The sequence below is a fragment of the Nycticebus coucang genome, chromosome 21, assembly GCF_027406575.1.
Source record: "Nycticebus coucang isolate mNycCou1 chromosome 21, mNycCou1.pri, whole genome shotgun sequence".
NCBI lineage: Eukaryota > Metazoa > Chordata > Mammalia > Primates > Lorisidae > Nycticebus > Nycticebus coucang.
This window is the reverse complement of record NC_069800.1, coordinates 1,403,137-1,421,983: the sequence shown is the minus strand read 5'-3', so window position 1 is coordinate 1,421,983 and position 18,847 is coordinate 1,403,137. Positions and strand designations below refer to the sequence as shown.

Genomic DNA, 18,847 nt, shown 5'->3' with positions numbered 1-18,847 from the left:
AATACTAAGTACTGGTTAGGCCAGAATCATCAGACTGCTAAATCTAAGGGGAAATTCGAATGAAGTATAGGATGATGCCATGGTCTTAACGTGTCTTCCTCAGATGTAGTGGGAAAACTGACCAACACCTTGTGTGTGTACTCAGAATTAAAAGCATCAGTGAGGGCAGAAGGACAGGGCAGGTCCCACAGGTGGTGCCTTGAGGAAGTCACATCACTGAGACAGCATTCCAGCCTGCAGTGCACAGCCTGATTCCATCCATGAGAAAACCACAGAACTGGTAGAGTGCTTATAGTGTCATGCCAGAATAAGGGACATTATAGCCTAAAAAATGATTGTATTATTCAAGATGCCAATTTCATGAAAGACAAATATTTCAGATTAAAGGAGTCCAAAGAGACATAACAATACAATGCTACCCGCAGTCCCAGGCAGGGGCCTGTACTGGAGGGGAAAACCCTGTGAACATAATGGGGACAATGAGCAAAAATGGATAATGGATGGTAGGTTAGAAGATGTGGAGTGTCAACGGTAAGTTTTCCTAAGCTGGTAACTGGGGTATGGTTAATAAAAGGAAATACCCTTATTCTGAGGATATACACACAGAAGTATTTAGGGATAAAAGGCTATAGTATACAAAACTTCAGTAATTTTGAAAAAGATATTATAATTAGATAGGAAGATAGAAAATGAGGCTACGAAAGCAAATGGGACAAACTGTTAGCAACAGGGGAACCTAGGTAAATGGCAGATATTCTAAGCACTTTTTTTATTCCTACAACTTTCGGATAAATTTGAAATTATCTCCAAATAAGATATGTGTGTATTTATTTGTGTATTTATTTATTGAGAAAGAGTCTTACTTTGTCACCCTGGTAGACTGCTGTAGTTTCACAGCTCACAGCAACCTCAAACTCTTGGGCTCAAGTGATCCTCTTGCCTCAGCCTCCAAGTAGCTGAGACAATAGGCGCCTGCCATAACGCCCGGCTAGTTTTACAGATGGGGCCTGACTCTTGCTTAGAGTCTTAGCCTCAATCTTGTTTAGGCTGGTCTTGAACTTCTGAGCTAAAGTGATCCACCTCAGACTCCCAGAGTGCCAGGATTACAGGCGTGAGCCATTGTGCCTGACCGCTAACTTTTTTTTTTTTTAAATGGGAAATGAAAACTACTAGACACAAAAAGCAGAAAAAAAAAGTGATCCATAATCAGGACAAAAATCTGTCATTAGAAACACACTGAATAATCACATATAACAACCAAAAGGCATTTATAAAAAGCTACCATAAACACATTCAAAGTAAAAAACAGTGACGATAGAAATCCAATCTCATACTACTTTGCAACTCTTTCGTCAATCTAAAATTATTTCTGAACAATGTTTAAAATTATAAAGATTGTTATGATTTATTGTACGTAAAGCTTTAAGACCAGTTGCTATTTAGCTTTTTCACTTTAATACGACTGTATTTTTTGTAAATTATATTAACATAATTTTTTTGAGACAGAAGTTCTGTCTGTTGTCCTGGATAGAGTGCTGTGGCATCATAGCCCACAACAACCTCAAAGTCTTGGGCTTTGACCAATCCTTCTTTCTCAGCCTCCCAAGTAACTGGGACTACAGGTGCCTGCCTCAACAACTGGCTAGTTTTTCTATTTTTAGTAGAGGTAGGGTCTTGATCTTGCTCAGGCTGGTATCCAATTCCTGAGCTCAGGGGATCCAATTGCCTCTGCCTTCCAGAGAGCTAGGATTATAGGCATGAACCACCATGCCCGACCATATTAATATAATATTAATAGAAGTGTGAGATATTCAAGCTTTTAGCCTAGCTATAACAAGAGCCCTCACTGGCACTGCCATCACCTGCTGCCCCACCCCACACCCCCAGATGCTGGCAGGGGGTCTATGAAAGTCTGGTTCTGGAAACCTACACAGTGAAGAGAGAGACATGAACAAAGCACCACCTCATCAAGCAGCTGGAATCTTTGCAATGAACAAAACCAAACCTAGAGGAACGAGTCTCCTGCAAACCCCGACTCCCTGCAATTCCTATGGGCTTCACTTACAGAGCAAAGGACAGCAGGAAATCTTTACAGAACAGAGAAAAATTTGGCTCTAGAGGCAATAAGCAATCCAGGATGTAATGCTGAGATCGTCTCCCTCGGTCCGATAACAAACTTTCCCTAGCTCTGGGACTCAATCAATCTCTTGTGGAAAGAGCAGGAACACTTCCCGCCTGGTGACAAGGGTACAGCTGGTTAGCATACACAGTCACTCCAGCTCCGAGGAGTGAACCCACAGGAGCCCAATCAGACTGTGACCTGGCTTCCAGGCAGAGGGCCTAAAAGAATTCCTGATGGAAGTTAAACAAATCCCCTGCCCTCTACCTTCCTCAAAATGTATTCTCAAGATTAACTACATACTTATTAAGCTCTGTGTCAACATGCCACCCAAAAGAGGTATTGTTTAAAAAGTTTACCTGAATAACTGAGAGGCACTGTGTAATGTACAAGTTAGTATGATTATTAGATGTATTATTATTATTGTTGTGGTATATTATGTTAAAAATACTACTACTTTCATAGCAAAGACCCTATCTTTTGTATTTAATACGTGGACATTTCTACCTTTATATTGCTTTATAATCTTAGCAAATGAAAATAATAATAAATAATTACTAATCAGTGTTCTAAAACGTAATCAAATTAGACATACTTATTCCACTACTACCAAAGTTAAAAAAAATAGGAAAGAAACCAGGAAACATTTCATGATGAACTTAAATCTGTGAATTTCCTTTGGGTTCTATGAGGTCAGGGCTATTCTGTTGAGGTAGCATTTTAAAAAAATCACTTCTACACAGTATGTGGCTCTGGAATGGGGAGGAGAAGAGATTAGAGGTTTCAGCAATAGACTCACAATGCAAACACCGTGGGTATCACACTCAGCAGTATGGCCGTGGCATTCACGAGGTTGACAAATTGTTCCAAAGAGTATCCCATCCACGCGGTAATAGCCAGAGAGGCATGTCTGCAAAAGAAAGGGCAAATCATCTTCCCTTCAACATCCTGGAAAATAAACTGCTCAGCTGTCCATGAGCACAGAAACGTCCTTCTTTTTTTCTCAAACATCTTTATTTAAGTATCATTTGCATGCTATAAAATTCACCCACTTTAAATGTACAATTCAATGATTTCTAGTAAAGTTACTGAACTGTGAAACTATCACCATAATTCAGTTTCTCACTTCATTTTAAAGGTAGAAACACACACTTAAAAACTCAATGTGGTGCATCTTACAGGGGTATTTGTGAAACTTGGTAAATGTAGAATGTAAAGGTTTTAGCACAGTAACTGAGATAACGCCAGAAAGGCTATGTTAACCACTGTGATAAAAATGTGTCAAATGGTCTATGAAGCGAGTGTATGATGCCCCATGATCATATCAATGTATACAGTTATGATTTAATAAAAAAAAAAACTCAATGGCTATGCAAAGAATCTTATGGTATAGTCTTCTTATGGTATGTTATGTACTATAATGTTAAAAACACTGGCATTTCCATTGAAATGATCCAATCTTTTGTATTTAATTGGTGGGTAATATTTTCTTCCAGTGGTATTTCATTGCAATATTCTTGAACTAGAAATTGTGGAACATTTAGTCTTCTAAGCAATATTTCAAACAAGAGGATTTCTTTCAACTCCCCCCCCCTTTGCTTATGATTCATTAAAGGTTGCCATTTAGTACAGGATGCAGTCAAAACTGCCTCCATTTCATTGAGCAAATGTTTATATGTGCTTTCTGAGGGCTAAGATTGGAAATTAAAGGATGCCATTGCCTGTGAAGAGCAGAGAATCACACCATCAGCAGAAATTGATTTAACTCTCATGGCAACCCTGAGAAATAGTGTCTCTAATTTGTAGATATGGAATGTGGAACACAGGGCAGGTAGATAGTGTGCTGGGGGTGCCGGTGGAATGATTCAAAGTCAAGTGTGCACACCCCCAAGGCCATGCCCATGGTAAGGTGCAGAGGGCTCCAGCAGACACCAAACAGGCTGTCAAGTGCAGACTTGGGAATGATTAACTTGGAAGCCAGCACACTCTCACAGTGGGGTGGTGGTGGGGGACAGGAGAAGGGGCTTAGACTTGTCTTTTGTAACAATTCCTTTTTGAGATCGGAGCCCATAGCACAGTGTTTAGGGCACCAGCCACATACATCAGGGCTGGTGGGTTAGACCAGCTAAACAATGTCAACTGCAACACCAACAAAAAAATAGCTGGGTGTTGTGGCAGGCGCCTGTACTCTCAGCTACTTGGGAGGTGGGGGCAAGAGAATTGCTTGAGCCCAAGAGTCTGAGATTGCTGTGAGGTGTGACGTTACAGAACTCCACTGAGTGTGACATAGTGAGACTCTGACTCAAAAAAAAAAATAATAATAAAATAAAATTCTTTGTTGTAGAGACAGTCTCATTCTGTTGCTCTGGGTAGAGTGTTGTGGCATCGTAGCTTGTAGCTCGCAGCAACCTCAAACTCTTGGGTGCAAGCAAGACTCTTGTCTCAGCCTTCTGAGTAGCTGGGACTATAGGTCCCTGCTCCAGCGCCAGGCTGGTTTTTCTTTTGTTAGCAGAGACAGGGTCTCACTCTTATTCAGGCTGGTCTCACACCCCTGAGCGCAAGCAATCTACCTTACTCAGCCTCCCAGAGTGCTAGGATAACAGGCATGAGCCCAGCTTGTAAGAATTCTTAAAGAGGGTGGCGCCTGTAGCTCAGTGAGTAGGGAGCTGGTGGCTCAGTGGGTAGGGCGCCGGCCCCATGTGCCGAGGGTGGCGGGTTCAAACCCAGCCCCGGCCAAACAGCAACAACAACAAAAAAAAAATAGCCGGGCATTGTGGCCGGCGCCCTAGTCCCAGCTGCTCGGAGGCTGAGGCAGAGAATGGCATAAGCCCAAGAGTTAGAGGTTGCTGTGAGCCGTTTGATGCCCCGGCACTCTACCCGAGGGCGGTACAGTGAGATTCTGTCTCTACAAAAAAAAAAAGAATTCTTAAAGAGTATTTTAATTGAATAAAGAACGTATAAAGGCATTTAGTCACATAGGCATTGTGGTAGTCCCTCCTCTATCCAGCTGTGTTTCTCACAGGGAGAGGGGGCCCGGTCCACTCACCTCACAGGGGAAAGGAGGCCCCGTCTGCTCATCTCATGTCCTCTGCCTCATGGGGGGAGAGGGACCCCGTCCGCCTGCCTCACGGTGGTAGAGGGGGCCCCCTATGCTTGTCTTATGGGGTTGAGGGGGGCCCCGTCTGCTGGTCTCACGGGATGAGAGGGGGCCTCGTAAGGTCGTCAGGCTGGGAGAGGGGGCCTAGTCCGCTCTTCTCACGGGGGGAAGGGCCCCGTCCGCTCTTCTCGCGTGGGTAGGGGGCCTCGTCTGCTCTTCTTGTGGGGGGAGGGGCCCCGTCCGCTCTTCTCGCGTGGGTAGGGGGCCTCGTCTGCTCTTCTCGTGGGGGGAGGGGCCCCATCCGCTCTCCGGTGGGAAGGTGGCCTCGTCAGCTCTTCTGGCGGTGAGAGGGAGCCCATCAGCTCGTCTCACAGGGGGAGAGGGGTCCCCATCTGCTCCTGTCACCAGGGGAAAGGGGGCTTCCACCGCTCTTCTTGAAGGGGGGAGGGGCCCCGTCCCCTCTTCTCGCGTGGGTAGGGGGCCTCGTCCGCTCTTCTCGTAGGGGGAGGGGCCCCGTCCGCTCTTCTCGCGTGGGTGGGGGGCTCCTCCGCTCTTCTGGCGGGGAGAGGGGGCCCGTCAGCTCGTCTCACAGGGGGAAGGGCCCCATCCCCTCATCTCACCAGGAGAGGGACGCCCGTCTGCTCCTGTCACGAGGGGAGAGGGGGCCCTGTCTGCTCCCCTTGTCTCACAGGGGGAGAGGGACCCCCGTCTGCTCTTGTCACGAGGGGAGAGGGGGCCATGTCTGCTCTTCTCGCGGGGACAGGGGGCCCTGTCCCCTTGTCTCACAGGGGAAGAGGAACCCCCGTCTGCTCTTGTCACGAGGGGAGAGGGGGCCCCGTCTGCTTGTCTCACGGTGGGGGGGGGAAGAAGGGGGCGAGGAGGTCACCCCATCCGCTCATCTCCCGGGTGGGTGGGGACCCATCCGCTCTTCTCTCGGGGGGAGAGGGGACCCCGTCAGCTCATCTGGGGAGGGAGAGGGAGGACCGAGTAGGCATAGCCTGGAGGGCTACGTGGTACAAAGTTCCTTCTACTGAGAGCAGCCTGATTCTTTAAGTCAGCTTCTGAAGAAGAGTTTGATTAAAGAATGAATTCTTCTGCTTAATAAAAACTCTTGAAAACATATTTTCTCAATATATGTGCCCATTGGCCCCATTTTCCTACAAAGCCTGGCTGCCTTGGCATACTTGGCATCTCTGCTCATTGTCCCCTGCCTGGTTGGGGGAGCAGGCAGCTGGCTCCTGCTCCCACATCCCAACTATGAAAGACCACATTCTTGGGTGGTGCCTGTGGCTCAAAGGGGTAGGGCACCAGCCCCATATGCCGAAGGTGGGAGGTTCAAACTCAGCCCCAGCCAAAAACTGCAAAAAAAAAAAAAGAAAGAAAGACCACATTCTTCACACTGTGAACTACCGACCTTCACACGTTTCCAGACTAAATGGTCCCAGCCTCTAGGGCTGCTGGTAATGTCCAGGAAAACATAGGTTACAACTCTCCCTGCAAGTGTTATGTTCACATTGACACTGTAGCTTCTGAACAGGAAGGAATACAAATTTCACTGAAAAACTTAACTTGCTTACTTTTCTTTCTTTTTTTTTTTTTTTGGCCTGGGCTGGGTTTGAACCCACCACCTCTGGCATATGGGGCCCACAGCCTACTCCTTTGAGCCACAGGCACTGCCCTGCTTCCTTTTCTTAAATTTATTTACAAAAGAATCTATCAGTCAAATATGTGGTACTCTCTTCACAGTAGAGGCTATATGACCATAGCAATGCAAACATACATTTAATTTTTACAGACAAATATAAACTGGTAACCCAGTTACAACCAGGAGGAGGGACAAAATTAGAACATGATTTAATTAACAAAAACTTTTAAGAATATATATACATGGATTTTAAAGGTTTGGAAGCGCCTAATTATAATTCTCTTGATATTCACCTAAATCTCATCCAGTGTCAATAGCTGAATAGTCCTATTCACAAGGTACAGAATTAAAAGATTGGGAGAAAATAAGAAGCAATTTAATGTTAGTATTTTAAAAGGAGACAATGTCAAAGTATTAAGTCAGTATTATGCTAAAATAAATGAACTTTGTTTTATGTCAATTTAGTACCAAAAAAAATGGAAAAGGAGAAAATAAAAAGAGGAAAACCCTCTTTTAAAATTATGTGAACATTATTTATAACTGCACGTGATTGTTGCTTGACTGTTCCATAGACAGATGAAGTTCAGAACTCATAAGGCCACTGAATTATACTCTTAAAAATAGTAAATTTTATGTTTGGATATTTTGCTACAAAAAAGTCATAGTGAAAAGACTTAATCACCAAAGCAAAATGAAAAAAAAAACCATACAAAATGAAAATTGTTAAAAAAAAATGAAACCAGTTAAATCATCTGATATTTTTTCATGTATGCAGAATGATTTTATACCTTTCAACCTGGAATAAAAAAATAATGCACATATTAGAGCTACAAAATCTATTTTGAAGTTTTAGTAAAATGTAGACTACTAGAACTCACCTTTGTCGCTTCATCCCACAGGCAGCTACTTGCATGGCCATAACAAATACACATCCCCCCAACAGAAATGTCTTTTATTTGATAGTAATACTAAGGGAAAAGAAAGAAACAAAAATGAAAACCTCTATTTTTTTTTTTTTGGTGAAAACCTCTATTGCAGTGAAAAGAAAGTATTGGCACATCAACAATTATCTCAGATTATTTAAAAGTTGTTATTTGTAATCTGAAATATAATTTTACATACATGTAAAAGCTATATTTCATGCACCCGGGATCTTTGTGCTCAATTAAAATAAATAATTCTCAATCAGCTCATCAGCAGAACTCAAAAAATTTAAGAGATTTTACCATCTTGGCTGCATCAGTAATATTCAAAAGCTGTGCTATTGAAAGCTCTAAAAAGTACTGGGAAATTGAATATAGCACTATATAAAAAGGATAATACATCAGGAACAAGTAAGATTGACCCCGGAATGCAGTTAGTCTAACATACAAAAATCAATAAATGTAAATCATCACATCAACAGAAGAAAGTGCTTTCCTCTTAAAATACACTCTTACCATTTTTTTTTTATTTCAGATTAATATGAAGCCACTCCCACCACTGTGACCTGAGGGGTGAGCTAAGGTTTACCTGCCCTTTTACCAAAATATGCAAAAAGAAGTGAGAAGAGGTGAGTGCCAAGAAGGGATGTCACAGTTGCAGCATCTGTCAAGACACTGCAGTTCCGTCCTGGGAAAGCCTCCCAGCTGGGCCAGACACCCCGCTCCCCACAGCCCACAGGCACTGGGCTGGGAAGGGATGGAGTGTGTGGTGGGGGGGTGTCACCAGAGGAGGCTGGCAGGATCGGGTCCCTGCTCTCCTTGGGGAGGCTCTGCCCCTGTGACCCGGAGCCCTTCATCAGGTACCCTGGAGCCTGCAGAGCCCCCGCCCAGCCGGGAAGGGCCCTGGACCATGGGACCCATACAGTCCCCACACAGTGGCTCAATTGGAGCCCCAAACCTGCCACCAAAAGCAGGGACTTGCCCTTTGCCCATTGGCACTTTTTCTATGTGCCCCCTGCTATAACCTCTCCCTGGACCCTTGAGCGGGGCCTCTGTCTGTCACCAGCTCCATTGTGACATCACAAGTGCCCCCCTGACCAGTGAGTGCTCACCCGCTGACCAGTGAGTGCTCAGTCTCCAGACGAGGTGGATGCCAGGAGAGATCTCTCCGTCCCTTCACCTCATCAGAGAGTAACTTAGCACATTGCATTCATTTCGCATTTCGCATTCTTCATAACTCACTGGCATGGACAATCCCCTTGGTAAACCCGGCCTCCCCAGCTGCCGGTCACAGCCTGGCCCTCCTGTCCTGGTGCCTCCTGCCCTCCACACCGCCCAGCCTGGGGGTGACCACGCCCCTGCTCTCCTCACTGCTCAGCCTCCAGGCAACCACCCTGCCTCAGCTTCCCCATCTGCCTCCGGGCCTGTGACCAGGCTGTGCCACCTTCACAGGGAGAAGAGGAAACTGCCCATGCCGCTACCGCTGCCACGGCCACCACCAGTGCCAGTGCCGCTGCAGCTGTCATGGGACAGAGGCGAGCTGCCCCCACCTCCGAAGCTTCCCGCTGTAGCAGCAGAGGAAGGTCGAGGCACCGTGGAGAGGGGCATTGGGGGTCAAAGGAACATCTGGCAGGACAAAGCAGAGGCCTTGGAGAGGAAGACAGAGGCCCTGGGAAGCTGCAGCTCTGCCCAGCCTGCCCCTTCCCTTTCCCAGGTCCCACTTCCTCTTCCCTCTTCTGACCCCCCTGCCCACAGGGCTGTTGCTGGACCTCCCGTCCTGCCTGTCCCTCCACCTTCCTCCACACTTAGCAGCCTCGGATCCTTCTCTGTGAGGCTGGTTCCACAACTCCAGGATGTCAACTCCCCTCCTTCCCTTCTCCTCCCTCCTCCACCTCCTCCTCCTCCCCTGCCAATCCCTCCTCCTCCTTCCCTCCCTATCCCTCCTCCCCTCCCTGCATCCTCCTCTCCCCCTCTATCCTTCATCTTCCGCCCTCCCCTCTCCATCCCTTTCTCTCCTCCCCCTCCTTCGTTGACCATCCCACCTTCCCTTTCTGTCCCTTCCCCTCCTCCTTCCTTCACCTTCCATCTTCCCCGTTTCATCCACTCCCCTCCTCCTTCCTCCCACACCACTTCCTCCCTTCCCTTACCCTCCCCTCCTCCCACTTCCCTCCCCATTCCTCCTCCTCCATTCCCTCCCCATCCTACTTTTTCTTTCCCCACTTGTCCTCCCCTCCCTCCTACCCCAAACTCACCTTTTATCCTGAAGACACCCAGGTCTTCTACAGCCACCATGTCCAACATTACACGCCATCCATCTGTCCATGTCAGCGGGCAGCCTGATGAAGAGCCGGAGGACATGGACACCACGCCCCCTTCTGCAGCTCGCATTTTCACCTCTATCTCAACCTCTACCAGGATCTCTCCTCCCTTTCCTCACACTCCTTGGAGCACAGATCAGAGGAGCCCTGTCCATTATAGTGTCCCCACACACCCACCTCCACCTATCGTCGCCCATGCCCATAGGTCCAGGTTGGGGATCCCTCTTCCTACGACCCTTGCCTTGATGAGCCTTCCCAACATGGCTCCTCCAGTCACCTCCAGTCTGGGAGGCAGGGCCTCTGCTGTACCACCATCCATGCCTGCCTTTGACCCTGATGCAATGGACACCACCCCTCCATCTATGGCTGTCATCTTCTGGCCTCCCTTTCCTCCTGCTGGCGGGAAGAACACCACCTACTTCTGAGGGGGCTTGCTGGCAGCTCAACCCCCACCCCGTGGCAGCACCTGCTCAGCACAGGTCACCATCGGCACAGGCAGTCCTGCATGGGTAGTCACAGGATGGCAGCATCTCTGGAGCCACCCCTTAGCCCACAATGGGCTCCCTCACAGGCAGTGGCAGCTGCAACTATGGGAGGAGCTCTAGGCACAGTGGCCCCACAGCCCAGCCACCCAGGCAGCCTGGCACCTTGGAGGTGTCTGCCACAGCGGCATGATGAGAACTCTTGCATCTTTCCACTCCTGGACCTGTACTCACTTTGGAGTACAAATTACATGCCCAGCCCAGCTCTACCAACTGGGCATCTCTTCCCCTGGAGAAGGGCGAGCTTCTCAAGGTCCTTGCACATGGTATCACACACATCTGTGCATTTAGTCCCCAGCAAGTACTTGTGCAGCTTTGGAGAAGTGACCAGCCATGCACACTTAGACAAGGACACCGTGACTGCTGCCTGTGTGCCACATAAGAGAACACACGTCACTTCCACATCTACAACCTGCAGCATCCTCTCTGCTCACAGCTGGTGGAGAGGTTGAGACCTTGCTGGAGGTCAGCCAGGTGGTACTTGGCCCAGCAGGACCCTGTCTCTGGGATCTCACCCTGCCTCTCACGCCCAGTGCCACCACGGCAGCACTGCAGCCCCAGCCTGTTTGTCAGAGGATACCTCTGCCCTGAACCGCCAAAGACATAAGTTCAAGGTGAGCATAAATAAGAATGGGAAGTTTCAATTGAAACAAAGGCACAAAGAAATATTTCACCTTAACAAGTACACAGTAGCATTTTATTTCTCTATAAGACTCCTTAAGATAAAAGTTAATTAAACGGTAATGACTTTAGTCATGACTACTTTAGTCACTATGTTGGGTTCATCAATGTTTTAAGGCAGCATTTTTGAAAATAAGTCCTCTTAAACACTAATCCACAAAATGTTCCTCTTTAAAAAGTATGCCATGGAGAAATAGATTTAATAACCACACTTTTGCTCTTCCCCTTACATTGAACTTACACTGGCACTGACTTGTTGAAGTTCCTAAGAAGTTCTGTAGTAAATAAACCTATTCAGCATTGTTTATCAATTTCCAGTGATGACTTGGCACCTTTGAGCCTTACAAGGCCTCGAAGGCCTAACCCCGTGTTCTTCTGTTCTTACCAGCTATGTCCCCACCAGCAGGAACCCTTTTCCCATTCCTCTCAGCTGGAAAGCTACACAGCAACTGATCTTCCATCTAATGGGCTTCATCTCATGACCAGCTGCAAAATTGCTTAGACAAGCTCATCATACCCTCTCACAGGAACAGGGTCGCCCCTCACCCTCCTGATTCTTACACAACCCGCTTCCCACAGCCCCTCTTCTTCACTCTGATCACAAGTACAACTCTTGTGTCCCTGAATGGTGAGCGATGTCCTTTGCTGGCCATGAGTATATGTGACTCATAACCTGATGTGGGGATCATCCACCTGGGGTCAGGAGTTGTGTGCCGGAGCATCTTGAACCATATGACGTGGGAGTCCCTCTTTCACCTGTGAGGCAAATAGGAGCTGATCAGAACACACTATTTCGTGACACTTTTTAAAAGCAGAACCCTTTTGTGTTTTCCATTGGAATTAGCCTCTCATGCACACATTTGGGGCAATGCTATCTTGTGTTATCTAGCAAAGACTCTGTGGTTAAATAATTATCTACTTTTTATTTTTGGGAGGGGGAGCAGTCACCAAATCAATAGTAGAAAAGAGCAAAAAGAGCAAAACTGCACTCAGAAACTGTCACCTGCAGCAAACTCTGTTCTCAGAGTACTTAGAGGTCCAAAAGAAGGCATGTAAAGATTATAGTTTGGAAATTTCATTTCAGTTGAAAATATTGTAGTAAAATTTTGATTGAGGAGTAGTCATGAATGGTCCAAGAGATTGGAAGAGAAGATGAGATGGTGTTTATTCTCTGGAAGAATGGTGGGATACAGGCCAGAGGAGATAAAGGGGAAGGGAAACTGTGGTGTCAGCACAAGTAAGAGGAAAGCCAGATTTGGAGAACAGGCAAGTGTTTTCAGACTTTGAGCCTAAGTGTTTGGAGAACTGAGAATAGAAACACTTTACAGAGTGGAGGCTTTTGCAGGAAAGTTGAAATAATGTGGAAGTAGTAGATGAACACTCATGCATCATAGAACAGTTCAGGAAATGATAGCCCACAGACACGATGGGGGTCCAATGGCACGTTACACTGTACCTTCTTATTTGTAGATATGTTTAAATACACAAATACTTAGGTGGCACTGTGGCTCAGTGAATCGGGTGCTGGCCCCATATACTGAGGGTAGTGGGTTTGAACCCATCTCCGGCCAAACTGCAACAATAACAACAACAACAACACACTTTATCCACAAGGCAATAAAAAGATCAGTGCTGGCTTAGGTCAGAAATTATGTCCAAGAAGAAGGAAAGGCTCTCGTTTCTAACTGAATAGCTGGCACTGAGAAGGGGTGTAACATAACCACTGAAATTCTGAACAAAGATGAATTTCCCATGGGGCCTTTGTTCTGAATGTTGGTGGTTAGGGTACAATTATATGAACTCTAACAAAGTAACAGCTAAAAATCTCCAAATACATGGAAGTTAACAGCACATTTCTATAAAAAATTCTTGTGTCAAGGAGGAAGTTTCAAGTGGAATCAAAATATATTTGAGCCACATTAAATGAAAACATAAGAAAACTTGTGTGATATAGGTAATGCATATAGGGATGTTAGAAATAACCTGCCACTGTCGTTTGCATTGTTTATGATCTTTCCTTTCTTAAGTAGCTTTCCTATAAATTTAACTCATATATTTGGTAGCTGTTCCTTCCTCACAAAATTTCCAGAGCTTCCAAGGCCTTTACTATGTGGAGTAAAATGTTCTCTCCCTGTTGAATATATTCCTGTGTTATCACAGACACATTCTTTATGTTTGGTGTGTTGTTAATTAACATTCTGCAGTGAGAGAAAATGACTCTCAGGTCTTATTTCCCTTCTATTTGCAGAAATCCTGCACCTCGGAGGGGACTTTCCCTGTGAGGACATTTTATGCAGCATTGATCTTGCATCCAGTTTTTCCGGGGTCGCTGTGCATGGGCAGCACCTGTCAGCCTCCCCAGAATCAGGTGGGAGCTGAGCCAGGGAAGGCTCCACGCTGTCAGCTGCAGATTAATGACAAACACAGATGAAGGGGGTCCCTGAAATCCTCATTTCTGATGTGGCCATTGCCCAGACCTGGAGGTTTTAGGGTCTAGACTTCATTGATAACAGAGGGAGAAAAAATATGGTCTTTGAACAAATGAAGCGGTCACTTCCTTCTGTTCAGAGTTTCCTAGCAGGTAGAAAGTCTTGGCTCTGTTATGAGGATCCAGTCCCAATAAACAGCGTTTTCACAATTGTCCCGCCATAAAGCTGAAAAAGCTCCCAATACGCAGTAATATGTCAAAAATTTTTAGTAGAAAATAGCACGTTTCTGAAAGAATCAAAAGCTACGTTTATTAACCCTTTGATGGACTTCACCAGCAAAGCCAGACTGAAGTCTCCAAGGGGCCCTAAGACAACCCAATGTCTATACCCAACCCCTAACACATCCAATTTAATATGAAATCAAATAGTAAAAAAAAAAAGTGCAGGGAAGTCAAAGAAGTTCTAACTCTTTTTTTCTCCCCAAAATGACTCTTTTCAAGTGTTTTTTTAAATTAAAATATAAAATTATTTTAAAAATAATTGGGAGAGGGGTACAGGATTGTATCGCTTTGCCCCAAGATATGCACAGTCGGCATTTTGGGTAATTCAGGGCTAGGCATAAAGCCCCTTGGGAAAAGACACTTGTCGTTATACACGTGGTGGAATTACCTGAAACACAAAAATCAGTCTGCAGTAAACACATCAAAACAAAGTACAATGCTGTCACCTGGTGGCCACACTCTGGAATTACACACTACCATCCTCTGGACTGCTGCTTTCCCTTTCCTGTTCTGTCCTCCCCTGTAACTTTAACCAATTTCATGGATTTTTTGAGCTGGAGGCCCATGAGAACAAATCTCATTCAGTTCCTCTACTTTACAGATGGGAAGCCGAGACCTAGGAGACTGAGGCTAAAGTAATACAGCCCTGGTCTATACTGAGTTCATGGTGTTCTCAAGGTAAAGTAAGGCACTTGGAGCGGGCCAACTTGGACTTAAATGGCAGCTCTCCAATTTACTGGCTGGGAGACTCTGGGATGAAGGCATTAAGGAAGTTTCATTCCCAAACATGCCTATTTGAGGTAAACAATATTTTGAGTCAAAGGCCATTCAGAGTTAGAAAGCTTTGGAAGGGAATTCCCTCTATCTGCATAAAACCAGACTGACCTGATCAAAACATCAAGGGGGTGAGGGGCACCCAACTTTCTTTCTACCTCCAGAATTCTGGAAGACCTGGCCCAAATCATTCAAAGCACAATACCTGTCTCTCAGGTTAACTTAAAAGTCAACCTATCCCCCCCTCACCTCATCCTCCTTAGCAACCGCTTGCTGCCCCTGTACTCTGCAGCCTCCTTCCCCTCCTCAAAAGGCATCTACAAAGGTCTCTGACCATCTCTGAGACACTGGGTAATCACTCATGTGGTTTCCCACACGTGCATGGTATTTATTAATCTGCCTTAATTGTGACTTGATCTTTCAGCAAACTTTGGGGAGGGGGCAAGTTTCCCAAGATCCCTACTGGACAAAGCATAGAACTTTGCCAAAGCTCCTTTTCCTTACAAGTAAAGTGAGAATTCCATTGGAACAATGGAGTTATCAGGATGATTGGTTGACGTAACAGGAGATATATGAAATTTGCCCCGGAAATCACTGGCAGCTATTACTCTTGTTATGTTACTGGGTCACTACTGTTGTTGCTGTCATTATTTTTGTTTACTGAAAATTCTTGGCTTCTGGAGGATAATTTCTGTATGTCAAACTTCTTTTAATGAACAAAGGCGAGTGAGCATTGCATAGAGCCAGAACCAAACCCTAGAAGGCTCAGCTGGACCACAGAGTGTGGTCCAGGTTTGAAGATAGCTGAGATGCCACTTTGGACTTGAGTTAAGGTTGTTTTCTCTGGAGACTCCTGCTGAACTGGCTGGCTTGCAAAGATGCTGAGAATGTGCACAAACTCAGGGCTTCACTGGATGCCATGTTCCCTGTGCTGCCTTGAAGGTACTTCCCAAGGAAGGGATTATTGCTGCCTGAAGCAGGAGCCATAATTGTCACTTTCACCCCCCTTAGGCTGGATCAGAGAGCTCTGTTGGCCCTCATGACCACATTGGCATGAGAGTCATTGGCTCTACCTAGGTCTGGCTGTGGTGACCGCAGAGTAGGGTGTGGGAGAGAGAGAGAGATCCATGTATCCATGTATACCCACATGTGCCTTACACACAATGAATACAAATTCTGGCTCTCATGTGTGTATCAAATGCAGAACTAAATTTAGCATTTTATCACTTCTTAGGCAGTGCTTAGTCTGGCTATGATCAACTGATTATTCACGATCCTCTGGAAGCTTACTTTGCCTGTGACATGTTATCATCAGTGGGGGTTCCTGGATGGCTTTATACACTGCCTATGTTTTCTGACCCACCAGGCTGACACAATAATGCAAGTTCTCTTAGATTAGGATATCCAAAAATGAAGCAGTGCTGCAAAACCTGAGCTGCACGTTGGCAACTTCATTCTGCACGCTTGCATTCAAGTTATCTATTTGCAAATAATAGCAGGGAACAAACCAGAAGAGTTGCTGCATAATCCTGCAAATCTGGGACTTCCAAAGTCAGAGAGGCCAATAATCCTGCAAATCCAGGACTTCCAAAGTCAGAGAGGCAGACTAATGCTTCCAGACCATCTTTGCTTTACAGCTTCCCACTTCTAAGTTACTATGAACTTATTTCCTCCAATCTGCCTTTCATAGAAACCAAAATCCTCAATCTTGTGGACTTTGGATACCATCAGAGAAAGATATGTAAGCCTGAGTTAGAGTAATCAAATACAGAGAAACCTGGTGTGCTCCTAGGGTCCTTGGTTGAATTAATAAGCAGCCACATGTGGGCAATGTGAATAGCAGAATGGTTTCTTTTTACCACATCAATAGCCAGGGTGGTGAACCAGTTCTGAATGACATGAGGGAGCTGGGTGGCAGGGAAATAGAGTAATTTCACCTGTAATCCCAGCACTGTGGGAGGCCAGAGCGGGTAGATTGCTTGAGCTCACAAGTTCGAGATCCACCTGAGGAAAAGTGAGACCCCCGTCTCTACTGAAAATAGAAAAACTGAGGCAAGAGGATGACTTGAGCCCAAGTGGGAGGTTGCTGTGAGATATGATGCCAAGGCACCCTACCCAGGGCAACAGCTTGAGACTCATATATATAATCTACCTATATATATATTTTTTTTGAGACAGAGCCTCCAGCTGTTGCCCTGGGTAGAGTGCCGTGGCATCACAGCTCACAGCAATCTCCAACTCTTGGGCTCAAGTGAGTCTCCTGCCTCTGCCTCCCAAGTAACTGGGACTACAGGCACCCACCACAATGCCTGGCTATTGTTTGGTTGTAACCATCGTCATTGTTTGGTGGGCCCAGGCTGGAATCGAACCTGCTAGCTCTGGTGTATGTGGCTGGCACCTTAGCCACTTGAGCCACAGGTGCCGAGCCGAGACTCTTATATTTAAAAAACAAACAAACAAACAAACAAAAAACTTTCAAGATTATTCCATTAACTTCCTGAGACTTCTTCATGAATTTCTTTTTTCTAAGTATTTCTGTGTATGTACAAAGGGGGTTGGAGAAGCTGGGCACCACAATTTGGGCTGTTATTTGGAGTATCATTTGTTGTGCAGTGCACAGCCTACCCAACTGTACCTGGCAGTCATGGTTAGGAAAAGTTGTGAGGGCGTGTGCTTAAATACTGTCTTATAATAGGATTTCCATCTGGCTTGTGAGCTTTCTTGAGCTTTGCATGCTAACTTCATATAAGTCAATACAGACCCTAACTTTCTGCATTTGTGCCCCTATAAGCCACATATCAGAATAAGTATGACAGAAAATCAGTCATAACAAGGAGTTAGAGCTCATAGGACAGACACTAAAAACTCACAAAACCAATTCAAGAATTGATACTATTATGCATTTGGCAAAGGGAGCCCTCTACAACATTAGCCTCAAAGCCTCATTATATTTATTCAGGATATTATACTCCTGGAAGCCTCATATAGAACAAGTTTACACTGATCTTTTTGCTATTCAGTAAAGCATGTGTGAATAGTTTCTTCCGTGGAATTCCAAATACTCAGTGCTGAACAGGGCCGGAGGCATGATGAGCAGGCCCCAGGCAGTTTCAGAGCTAAAGGAATGAGTCATCTAGAAACAGACTCTTGTCATCAGGGGACCTGGACCATTCCCGGAAAACCAGCCCTTGACAGAGGAGAGGAAGAGGACAGGGACGGATTTAAGATGCACCTTGGGTGGGCCTGACACTGTGTGAGAGTCTCTAATTATGGGTTGGGCTCTAGCGAATATTCACATTTGACAGCTGAGCCTCAGGAAGGCTGGGTAACATTCCTTCGCAGATGCTAAGAGACAGAAAGAGGATTTAGACCTAAGTGTGTCAAACTCCAAAACCCTTCCTGGTCCCTAAGCAGTTTCCAGGTTAGAGGGCAAAGTGGTATTCTAAAGCAAAGAGGGAAGCCAGGAGGACTTCCTCTGGTTTCAGGAGGAGCCCTCTTTGTCTCTAGAGAGAATCAACCAAGAACAGGTCCTGGCCCCTGGGTCTGCCTGCCAAAGCTGTCACCTCCTGAGGTCCAGCTCACCCAGGATGCAGGTCAGCCTCCTAGGAAGGCTACTCAGAGGACTCAACAGCAATTGCTCAACCAATTATTGCAGTTCTTGCTTATATTGTTATGTATTATGGGGCGTTGGTGTCAGAAGGAAGGTAAAATACACGTTTAATAACACAAGATATTCCCCAAACTACATTCTACATTTTGTGGTTTTCTTTTAAATGCTTGGGGCTCCAAGGAACAATTCTTGGATGGTGAATGAATGAATGAGTAGGTTGTTCATAAGCTCCAAGGAAGCTCTAACTTAGGAAACCCTGTGCAGAATGTCTATGTAAAGCTTTGTAATGGGAATAGCTATGGGCTATTTCCTACTTCAGCATTTCTTTCAGCAAAGGTACTTGTGGATATTAGATAAGAACAATCTTTTGCTTTGCTGCTTAGATTCTTCCTGAAATTTCTGGATTGTTGAAGGGTTTGTTGTTATTG

General features: G+C 45.7%; 2 pseudogenes; one reads left to right on the top strand and one right to left on the bottom strand.

Annotated features, from left to right (window-relative positions):
- LOC128574169 (laminin subunit alpha-1-like) overlaps window positions 1-7,774 on the bottom strand; it is a 55,018-nt pseudogene extending 47,244 nt beyond the window's left edge.
- Window positions 7,775-10,657: 2,883 nt separating this feature from the next.
- The window catches only part of LOC128574168 (rho GTPase-activating protein 28-like), a 55,652-nt pseudogene continuing 47,462 nt past the window's right edge, over window positions 10,658-18,847 (top strand).